Raw genomic sequence first — 12,508 nt, 5'->3', positions numbered from 1 at the left:
AGACAGGGATTCGACTAGATCCCTATCTGCTGCCACTATACCAAACTAAACAGGATTGTTTCTGGTAAATTTATAATGTATTTTATTTGACAATACTGTATTAATATTTTACACCATAACCACATAACTGTGCATGAGTGTCTTTTTTTTTATTGCAGACTGGACTAGATCCTCCTTTGAATGTTCTCTGGAATTAGTTTATGTTAGCTGTGTTGGCACTATTCTTCTTGTCATATCTGACACCGTGTGTGAATTCTTCCCTTTCATTTGTTTCAGCTTAACTGTACACCATACAGGCTTACCGCTGGCTTAACTGAATGCCCGCCAATCCCTCCCCAACAGAAAACAACACTCAGTCTTCATCAAATGAACTTTGTGTGATGATTACGCTTGACGTTATTGCCACAGGATGTTTCCAAATCCACCAAAAGAGACATCTCAGGGAATCAGGATTGATTGCGTTAGGCTTTGCTTACGTCAGTTTTCTGTTGCAGTGATTACGCCAACCACATTTAAATTCAGGCAGCATGGGACACTCTCTCAATGGCAGTCTGACTTCTGACTATCAAGAACAAGCATTTCACAAAAAATCAGCTTATACCTTTGCAACTCTGCCTCAGAGAAGCTGAAGCCCCAGACAGACTCATAACCTGCAGATGCCTTGTTAGCAGAGCATCGTCAAACTGCTGAACCTCTTCACCGTTTTTCACTATATACCCACTTTAAGATTGATGTGACATCTACCAGAAAACCTGAAGCAACCTGCTTATGTCTTTGCAATTGCAATCAGAACCACATATAAAAGCCGAAAAAAAAACCCTAAAAACATAACCAACTACGGACACATAATGCATTTCTATCCACACTATGCATTTATACCATGCTAGCGGCATGAATAGCATCGTCCAGTCTGTTGCCAATCGTAAACCATCATGATGTTACCCCATTGGTTTGACGAGAACTGTTTTAAAGGCCTGAGTTTGGCATTATTGTTGTCGCCATGACATCTTTTTTCGGAGTAGGCTGCTGATTGATTGGTTAGACAGGTTTAGTGGCCAAAACAAACAGCAACAAATTGCCATACAGACAAGTCCATGATGCTTAACTGAATCTGGAAACACAATTGTCCCTTATGCCTCTTCTTCTTTTTGTTCTGTTCTTGGAGCACAGAACAAAAAGGGGCGGGACTTAGAAAGGTCAACTGACAGTCTAACTACGTCCCAACCCCCTTCGGCTACTGTACCTGTTGAGCTTTCTGTTCTTACATGCATTTGGCAATAATTCTCAAAATTCTTAGGAGAGGTACACAGTCAATCAATTATATAGCGTATTACACAAAAAAATGTGTGTTATCCGCATATAACATTATATCTAGCAGCAAGTTTGGCTGGATTTTCGAATTCAAGAACTGACAGGGCTGCTAATGTTAGCCAGACCCTAATATAGTAGCCTAGCATCCAGGACCAGTGAGGAAATACTATAGAGTGGATGCCACTATAACCCTATAAATGTAAGCTAATGGTAATTGTTAGCCAGTTAGCATTAATAATTAATTTACATCCTAATGTTTGCAGCTTAAGTTATAACTGACAAACAGTAGCCCACTGTTTATGGTTATGGAAAGGCTCAAGGCTAGCTCCAGTTGCTAAGTTATGATTGCACAATTGGTTCCATCTACTCCCAGAAGCCGAACTCTGTATGTTAAATAAGCCGTTTGTTAAAAGAAATACTTCTTCTCGGAATCTGACAGTAAGATTTCCTCATCATGGTTCAGATCAATTGACTGCGGTACAGAAGGGTTGGTGAGCAATCTTGGACATGGCCATTGTAATACAAGAGCAGCTCAGGTGTTGCAGGACGTTGGGAAGTACGTTTGTCACACAGCCAACATCAACAAAAGATGTGTTGAGATTCCTGGCAAAGGACTGAAGGAGTGTGGTGCAACCAGGGGTGTGCCTATCAAGGAAAGTGATTTACAACAGAGCATTCATGGTGGTAGAGTTATATAGCTATCATTTAGGGCGTTTTCACACATACCTCATTGTCCGGACCTTCGGACTTTTCAGTTTGGTCGAACCAAATTGTAGGTGAGAAAGGTGCCACGGACCGGATCAAAGACGTGGTCTCGGTCCGGATCAAACTGAACCATGGTTCGGTTCGTTTACAGTATGAAAACACTTTTTGGATGGTTCGGACTTTCGGACCAATTACAGGAAGTTAGGCATACGTACCATAGAAGAAGAAGAAAAAAAACCGGAAGAAAACCCCCTTAGGTAGAACACCAATAATACTGCAGCCTCACAGAGTGTGGCCGTAGACTCCTGGTCTTGTTATTCCTTCAGCGAATCACTTTTCCACTTTCTCAGAACAGTTTGGGTTTTACTCTCATGTCTCATTCGACAGAGATGCTGTAGGAGGTTGATATGGGTCATGTATATAACTCCAGCAAGAGGATCCCGATTACTGGTAAGGCTCTTTACCTAACCGAGTCTGATTAAAAGCCATCTGACAAAAATAAACAGTACATTCTGTATTATATATTGTATAAAGACATACAGTATATTATATAATCAGAATAAATTTAGCACTAAAGTTCAACTGAACACTACTGTATTTGCTTTTTAATGAGAATGGAAACATGTTAGTACGCAAACAATATCTATATCTGTTGTAAATGCCTTAGTCTGAATTCAGCACTCTATGTATGTATGTTTTTACCATCCTACTCTTATGCTCTCAGTTTGTCTCTGAAATTAATGCAGAGCTCAGTGCCAGTGGCTGAAAATAATTACCAGACCCTTTGTGTAGCTGTACTCTATCAACACTTTTAAACACTGTTCCCATTAAACATTGAGAACCTCATAGCAGCCTTTCTACAATTCACATCAAATTGCACTGTAGAGTAATACATTATTTATCAATGGCCAGTCAATAGTCAGTTCTTGTCTCTATAGGGCTCTCCATTTCACTCCTTAACTGCAGTATGCTGTGTGATGGAGTACAAGTGCCTCAGTATGTGTGATTTATTGTTTTAAATATTATCTCTAGTGATTTTAAATCAAGATTTTAAAAAAGTAAAGCACAACACTAGAAGCTTCCAGGTTTTGTTGAGGGGATGATCAGTTGTGCTAACGTCGGCTAACCTACACAGCAGTGAGTCATTAGAGCAACAGTATGATGAGCAGAGGCAGTGATTCATAATGCTAATGAAAAATGAGCATGACTGTTGACATTAGAATTCAGTGCGCTGTTAAGAGACAAGATCAGTTCACATTAACGCTCTGCGGTCAGTTGTGGCTCTTACTGTAACTGTCACAGAGAGTTAAAGCAGCTTTGCTGAAGCTTGTGAGATGTCAGTCCAGCTGTGCGGATGTCCCATGGATTGAGCTTTGCTGCTTAAGATAAATGGCTTTGACCTGACGTTTACTGTGTTTACTTGTAGGCTGCAGCATGTGAGTGAATGATAAACAAATGAACAAAAAAGCCTGCCATACTATATGAACTTCAATGCATAGCCCTCAGGAGTGGTGCATCTAACTGTGTTCAAATTAAGAAACCTCAAAGGACTGCAAACTTGTGACTCAATATCTGGCTGTTGCATCTAAATCTCACTACATGTAAAGAATGCATTAACATTTCAAAGCAAACAAAAAGAGCAAATTCCACAACACAGTTGCCCCTCCCACCATATTGCCATTTTTATAATGCTAAAAAAGATGTTATCACCCTTGCCGTCTTACAGCTGTGAGAGCAAAGAAGGCACAACAGTGTGGTGTCCCTCACTGGCACCCCTGTGTCTGGCATCATTGCTAGGCCACGGTGGCACTGAGGTTATTAAAAACACAGCCTCTCCATCTGTCTGAGCGCGGTGTGTTTCTGGCCTTTTGTCGCTTTGAAGATGCAGGCTGTCAGGCTTTCCACCCTATGAAGTGATTGGAGATAAAACCAAAATCCGATATCAGCATGTCTGTCAACTATCAACAATCCCATCTGTCTTCCCTGATAAGGCTCGTCTCGCATCATGGCTTCAGAATTTTCACAAGGCGTGAACAGTTCTGACTGATGCTTCGAAAAAGGGAAATGTGATAAAATTTGAACCAGTCTCATTAAAGATTAAATGTGCTAAATGTTGAGACTAATAGAATTTCAACTCACATAGCATTGTAAGGGCAGGAAACATGAGCAGCCACAGTTAGAACTGTGAGTTCAGTATAGAGAGTTTTAAGTGGTCATACACTCCATGTTTTTGTATGGAATTGTTGCTGCCTCGGACCTTAAGAAATATATATATAGATGCTGAAAATACTGTAAGTTGTAGAAAAAACACGACAACTCTCATTGCAAAGCATTTACTTTTGACTAATGCATCGCTGTTTGTGTTCTTTCCTCAGAATAATCTCTACTCTGGATGAGTCAGACCCTTTCTTCCCTATGCTCATAATGGCTTAGCATGTTTGAGTCGTGAATACAGCATCACATCTAACATGAACATTTACTATACTTTAGCACTATCAATTATTTCCGAAAAAATTGCCTAACAACAATACAGGGATTACATGAGGAGCAAATAAATGTGGGTAATCTTACTGAATGTAGCAATGAAACAACCCATTGCTGTTATACAACACTGTGAGTGTGAAAGTATTTGTGTCTGAACAACCAGGATAAATTCTGAATTATTAATCTATGAAGGCAAATGAGCGCTGCCATTTCAGAAAGCAGATAATCAAATGAGAAAGTGTGGAAATAAAAGCTGGATTAATAATGAATGAATTTGTCCCAGATTCTTCTGCTTGCAAACCCGTCTGCAGCTGAAATTAAATATCTTGTGTCGGAAAAAGTTTAAGTTTTAATTTCATCATGTGTGTTACAAGTAGTTTAGAATTCTTACTGTGTTCATTCTCATGTTGACAGCAATAATGAAAAATGTTCAATTCCAAAGGCTTATATGCATTTTAGAGTGCAATATCTAAGTTTAAAAGTTGTCTACTGTCTGTAAAATATTACTGAATTGTTTTTTAGAACATTTCTATGATGTAATTTTTTTTAATAATGAGTATTTTACCAAATTTCAGTTGAGTAGAGTCAGCAGTGGGTTATTTGTACACCATCATACATTTCCATTTCTCTAGAAACTCAGGAAATCATCAAAAAGTAATGTTTTATATACCAAGCAACATCTTGGGTTAAGAGTACAGAGCATATTACAGAGACGAATGTCATGCTGTAACTCTTCGAGTCCCTGGGGGATGAACAGTCTGTAAATAAAGTATCATCTGTGATTCACAGTGGCGCAGCTTCTTTTCGTGCACCTTCATGCAACCAAGGCCCAAGTTTTCACTTGAAAATAAAGGAGAAATGCCATGTTTATCATGTTCTTGTTGGCCTATTGCTACTATTTTTTACATTCTATACCGTTTTGGCATTGGAAGACGATGTATTTACCTTTTTTTACAATGAGGAGTCTGCAGAGCTTGTTTTATTTAAAAAAACGGACCAGGTTTATTCCATTTCTGTGTCTGACTTCCTGCCCGGTTCAGTCTGCTCTGTGTAGTTTAATGCAGCTTCCGTCAAAAAATAACCACGTATTCTCTATGGAGCAAAGTTACTTCCAGGTTGCTTCTGAAACATGCTGTTGCACTTCCGGCAGAATCTGGAACACAACACAGACCAGTTCTAGTGGTAGACAATTTAATCATACTTATTACATATTATATTCATTTATAAAAGTAATTACATTACTTCACTAATTAATCGACAGAGAAAATAATTAGTTACATCACTTGTTATATTCATTATGTTACTCATAGCCTAGCTCCGTGAAAAATATGCTTATATAACAACTCCAAAGCACACCGCATCTTTTATAATGTTAACACTGGTGACATCATTTCAAAGAAAACTGCACTGGTAAGCACCCACTTGTCTTTGCCTTGACTTATATGGAATAACCCTGCATCTAAAAATGAGCTCTTTCAAAGCAAGTAGTTAAGTGACTGTATCTTGGACTCTTTAATGACATCTGATTATTCACATGTCCAACTTATATATATTTTCTCCAGCTGATATCAGAAATATCACTTAATCAGAAGGTTGTTATTCGTGGTAATCTGCAAATATTCACCAATGCTATAATATAGAAAGTACAGATGATACAGTCTTTTAAAGTTCTTTTACTGGGGATTATCCAAAGTTCAGTGCCTTCAGTAATTGGTGTTTGACTTCAACATACTCTTTTCCACCCCCACATCCCATGAGGTAGGGTTTCAATTAAACCCCCCTCCTACCCCTACCCCTACTATTCTAGCATTACGGGCCTCCAGTGTTCCTCAGAAAGATAAGTAGTAATGGCCCATTATTTCAATGCACACCAACTATTGCGTTTACCACAGGGCTGCTAAGGCGAAAGTGCAGAGGTGGAAGCAATGGTAGAGAGGGCAGCTCCTGCCTGTCACAAGAGATCCACAGTAAAACCCTACAAGAATGGCTCCACTGAGCAGAGCGTTGTTGGCTTCAGTGTGAATCTACTTTCAATGTTTTAATGTTTTTTTTTTCTTTGATGGCTAGTTGTAAACCTCAAGGGGCCTCAAATAAATGCAGTTAATTGCCAGGATAGCAATTGCAACGACTGGCCAAATTAGCCGTTTAATACGAGCTTTAGATATTATGCAAAGGCAACTTTAGATTCATAAGAGGGAGAATAACCATGCAGTCAAGGGAAAGTCACAGTAAACTCAGAATGAGAGGAAGGAGAGGAAGGACTGGATGAGGGGGGGAGAGAGTGAGGGAGCTCAGTAAATGAAAAGAGAGAGAGTGAGAGAGAGGGCAGTCACCAACTGACTAAAAAGGGGGCTTTTATCATTTATTCATTTGAAATGCAAAAGTAGGAAGGCAGATACTGAACACACCCAACTAAGCCCTCCTCTCTTTTCCTCTCTCATTTGCATTGAAAGGACTGCAGGGTTCGTGTGAAGGCTGAGGCTTATGAGCTTCATGGCACTGTGTGGGCCCCCTTGAGCCAGTTCATACTCCCACATGTTGGTTAACATGTAAGAGCTCTGAGCAAAAGGAGCAAACAGCACTCACTGCCCCCACTCACATTTTGGCAGCGATGCATAATATGGACATGGAAATATTGGGTAAATAACCAAGTATAGAGTATGTTTATGTATTACATGATGTTATACATGCTAAGTGTTTTTACTGCCTGCCTAGGTAGACTGATTAAGTGAGTTTGTGACATAAGATCAATGCAATTCAAAATTAATGTAAATTTCTAGGTAAAGCCTGCATCTATTCAAGTCAAACTGAAATTAAAATCCACGTTTGCTAAGAATCAGTATGTACCCTGTTTGTTTTGACTTATTAGGGAAAAAATGTAATTACCTAAATTAAGTTTCATTTATTTTAATGCAGTGATAACACCACCTATAGCCTATTAGTTTTTTAGGTGCGGTGAACGCAAACTAAAAATAGTTTGTAATACCAGTCTGTAATTTGGTCACATCCTATGTCGCTCAATGTTTCCTTACATTACTCCATGTCATGATTTGAATAAGGTTACAGGACTACACATTGCTGCAAGTTTCTTTACTGTTATTTTCCACCATCACAACTGGACACCGCTAACACTAGACCCCTTTATTGTAGGCTATAGTGTGTAACAAACGCAGCAATGAGTGTAAAGGAGCTGCCTCAGATGACTCAGTATGTGTTGAAATAACATTAACAACAAGTAGCATGTGGCACTGATTGCCAAAGTCAGTGCTAACGTTAGCAAGCTAGGCTACTAGCTGGCGCTGTATAAATAGAACCAATTAGCCTAACTTGCTAGCATCAACTTGGCAGAGAGTGGAATACAAACTTGAAAACGGTGGATTATGAAAGGACAGATTTCTTAGATTGATAATGGTACATAAACCAACTATGTGGGCTTGTTGAAAAAAGGTCTTATATCAACATATGTAGGCTGACAGAGAGCTATGAGTCAGTAGCGCACCACAGAAGTTGAGCACGTCGTCTAGAAATGCAGGTTTTCAAAATGTCAACTGCTGCGGTTATGTTTTTTGCACATGTCCAGAAAGCTTTTTCTTTTTTTGAAGAAAATTGCAAAATATGTCCAATTACTGTGGTATTGTTAGAGTTTATATTTTCTTAGGCAAACAGTGAGGGAAATTAAAATGTCTTACATGTAACATGAAATCAAAAGCATGGCATTACTTTACAAACTTGGAAATATTATTTCAATAGAAAGTCTATGAAAAGATTTTAATTCTTATCAAACCCCACCATATCATTCCTCTATGTTCTAACTATGAAATATGATCAAACTAAGGAGCCTGTTAAGCCTATCTCACTAATACAATAAAAATCCAATCCACTTTCAGCAAGAAAATTAGATCAGAAAACTCACTTAGAAATTAGAGCTCTGCAATACTGATAGATAACTGAGCATTCTTCCTTTGGCTAAGGAATGCAATATGTAAACAGAATGGTTACAAAACAGGTAGGAAACCCCAAAAGCATGAGTAACCTGATTGTATTTCACAGAAGTAGCCTATTAGATTTATTTATTTTAAAATTAGTTTTAAATCAGTGGTGCACTATTAAAAAAGCCAGTTTAAAGAAACATTATTTTAGTGACAAAGAGATTCAAATAGTATTGGAAAAAAGTGATGATGGAACTGATTTGGCTGTAACCCTGCATGTCCAGCTATAACTACAACAGGATGCAATTGAGCTTAACTGCAGCCACTGTGCTGTGATCACCTGTGCCCAGCTCCAGTCAGACTTTCATTTGGCTCCAGAAGCCCCACTAACTACAAAGAACTTTGTGTCCCACAGTGAGAGATGTGTGCTAGTGTATAGGTGTGTGTGTGTGCATGAGTGTGCACACATTCAGTCGAGGCTGTACTGGAGGGAGGGGGCAGCATGCTGACCGTCACTTTCCCTTGCTGTCAGGACCAATCAGTGTCTGGCAAGTTAATGGAGAACACAAAACCTATTTAAAAGCTACATTTACCACTTGGCTGATTCCATTACATTGTGTAATTTCCAGGTGTCACATTTCCCCTCCACACGTCTGTCTTAATGCTCTCCCAAGCACCCTCTGATTAGTCAGCCTCGGCTGGCTCCCCCAAATCCACTTTAGCAGAGCACCCCATCCGTTTGGATCCTCCTTGAGGGGTAAAAACTCCTTACTGCACATTTTATTTAGGTGTTCAGCAAGATACCAAATAATAGTGGACACTGGCCTGGCTGTAAAACACTAAATGGTGCAGGCCTCTTCTGTTCTGGGTATGGTTGATCTATATGTGTTTCATCCTTATGCAGGCAGCTATAAAAATGGCTTCATATTAATTAATACTATTTCTGCCTCAACATCTCAATCCATGTCATGATAAACCTTGTCCTCAGCTAGATTTGATATCAAATTCTGCATCAGAAGTGCCTGCCATGGGCAGTTGATGGTGATAGGAACAAATAATATTGTCTACTGAAGCTGATCTCAAATATTTCCCAATACTATTAAATGTTTTTTAATTTGGCTTCAAAGGACTAAATGGGCCAAAAACCCTGCTGTTTTAACTTAACCTATGAATGTTTCAAAGCCAGACAGAAACCAGGTTTTACAGAAATCATTTTTGAGCTGGAGAAAAGTCATTGAAGGCAAAATCATAGCCTTCATTATGTAAAACTGGCCCACAGCCTTTTCGTAATTTAGTATTATGTGGACATGCATAGAATTGATAACAAAGTGCTTTTTTTTATTTGACCATAAATTATTTCTACCTTAAATGCTGTCTTTATCCATTGTGTATGAGGAGTGCTTTTTGATCACGGGGCAGTGCTTCAAACTTTAATCTGCAACAGCAGTTTCAACCTCATTTTTCTTGAAGGATAAATCACTACTCATTGGGACTTTAAATAATTTGATTCTGATTGTAATTGTATCAAGATCAGTGGAAGTCCTCCGCAACTGTGTGTCAGAGGTTGGTTGGTTAATAAGATAAGCTTTGGATTCCCAGTGGTACGAATGGCGATCAGGAGATAACCCCCACTACTTTGTCAAACATGCCGCTGATGTTTAATCAGGGGTTAGACATTGAATTGTGGTCATCCACAGACTGGGGAAATCAATGTTGGTTGAAGATGCAATCGAGAGCTTCATTTGATTTGTGACCCGAAGCCTGGCTGTTCTTTGAGTTCAGGGGCCACAAGGGAGCTGCCATCACCAAATGTTTGCCCCATAGAGACATCCCTTTAAGAATAAGAAACCTATTGATTCATCGCTGCTTTTCCTTTTTTTGTGTGTGTGTTCGAAGATAGTGCTCCCAGAAAGCATGTCATTTTATCCATCACTCTGAGTTCATAGTCAATGGAGTGTGGACACTTCCTTCTCATAAAGGTCACTAGCCTTTGCAGCGTGTTATGTGTGGCGACAGTCACTTTAATGTGACATCTTACTAGCCTGTTGTTTTATGTGCTCAAGCTGAGGTCGATGCGGCTACACACATTTTTCTTTCTCTGTTTGCACCAGGATGTGAGTTCTGAAAATGAGGTCATTTTAAATGCAAAGCATTACCACTGTAATGGTCCTTTTTACTCCTTTTAATTACATGCTATACCCCGAAGTTATGAGATCTATCAAACTGCCGATACTCACAAGTGGGAAAATAGGGACATAATTGATTTTAGGATTGGCAATCATTGTTTGAAGTAACATGGCCCTCAGTGTGAGTCACCTGTCATATCAGATCAACACAACTTACTGAGGAAATGCAGGCAGATAATGAGATATAGACAAATTTAAATAATGGAAGATGTTCTTATTCAATTGCATCAAGGTTGTATTTGTTATAGTTCATTCAGCTAGTTAAGATTTGAAATACAGACATATACCAAATCATCAGATTTTAAATAGTTTCCATACATTTTCATTGTTATTTTACTACACATAAAGGCTGATGCTTTTCTTCAACAACAATTGTAACCAGTTTATGTAAAAGAAATAATTGGGAACCACCAGGGGGTGTGTCCTTATATTTAGTGCAGCTGATATCCACCCTATACAGCAAATTACAGATCAACAAGGTTGATTTGCAGGTTGGGTCCTCCTACTCAAGTCACTGCTGAATTGCCCACTGTCGGAAGAGTATATTAAAAGGACCCAAAGGGCCACTAATGATCTGCTCTCCATCAATGTGCAGCTTGCCAGGAAATGTCCCGTGCTTTAATTAATGATTCTGAAGCTAACAATCAATTTACGCGTATGTTAAAGGAATTAAATCTGTCCCCTGAAAATGTACCCATTTGGTGGGTGGACGTGGTAATTGTTAGCATTACTGACAGTCGAGCATGTTGTTTAAAGAAGATAGAGGAAAAATAACAACAAAGCAGGCTGTCCATCTTTCCTAGGGTCAAATGGAGTGTGTGGGTAGGGTAACATTCGTCATGTGAGCTGTGAGCTATTTTCTGTCTGCTGACTGACTGGAGGCTATCCTTCAGGAATTCATCATTTATCAAACTGGGCGATATCCCCTCTGGCAGGATGGGAGCGGATGAAGTCTGACACCTCCGGGTTTGCCTGGAGAGAAGAAGGCCAATCGGGATGCATTAGCTCGTAGCATAACTATGATCCCATACTACTACCACTTTTATCAAACTGGACTTACAGATGATAGCAAATGAATAGTCAGGAGAGTTACTGCTACTCCCACATGCAAACACAGTTATTTTTTCTCCCTTTCTCCCTTTCCTTTTCACACTTTAAAACATGGGTCTCCACATTCACAGAACTACACTACAGGTAAACAGTTAAAGGAAATGTGACACAAATCAAACTGTTCTGTATTGTGGATGTCCTGTGTATATGAATATTTATATATGTAAAAGAACAAATAATATTTTAACAGACGGCTGTTAAAATATATATATTTAATAATTAAATTAATATCATAAACGTCAGGACGATTAGTCAACCAATTTGCTTTACTTCTAACGACGTAGTTAGTCAACAAAAAAGGATAAAAAAAAAAAAAATCGGCATTTAGTTAGAGCTTTGTATGTCCATGTTATATTACCATGCTTCATCGATGACACAAACATTATGTTCACGTCTTATTGCTTAATAACAAGGCTTTGGGGCCTCATGATATGTTTAGAATAAGTGAATCGTATATTACCCTATCAGCAAAGATTTTTCCATTTAAGACTGTTAGTAGGGTTAGGGTTAGGATTTAAAAAATAGATAAATGGATAAAAGAGTAGTTGAGTGATTGAGTAAAGAAAATCCATATCTGGCGCAGCAAATTATAACTAAAAAAGAATGTTAAATGTTACACATTGTTGTCATAGTTATATGAGCATAGCCCTGGTTCCTAGGCAGACAGTGAAGTTTGAATTGTCTCTGCATTAGTCTCTTTCATTAAGTGGCCGTACCATCACATCCTGAAGGCCTCTGCACACCCACCCGATTATCGGGCGTCGTCGGACAGTCGGGCGAGGT

Source organism: Morone saxatilis, unplaced genomic scaffold, assembly GCF_004916995.1.
Source record: "Morone saxatilis isolate NCDOM2014 unplaced genomic scaffold, NCSU_SB_2.0 Contig24, whole genome shotgun sequence".
Taxonomy (NCBI): domain Eukaryota; kingdom Metazoa; phylum Chordata; class Actinopteri; family Moronidae; genus Morone; species Morone saxatilis.
Note: the sequence above shows the minus strand (reverse complement) of the source record.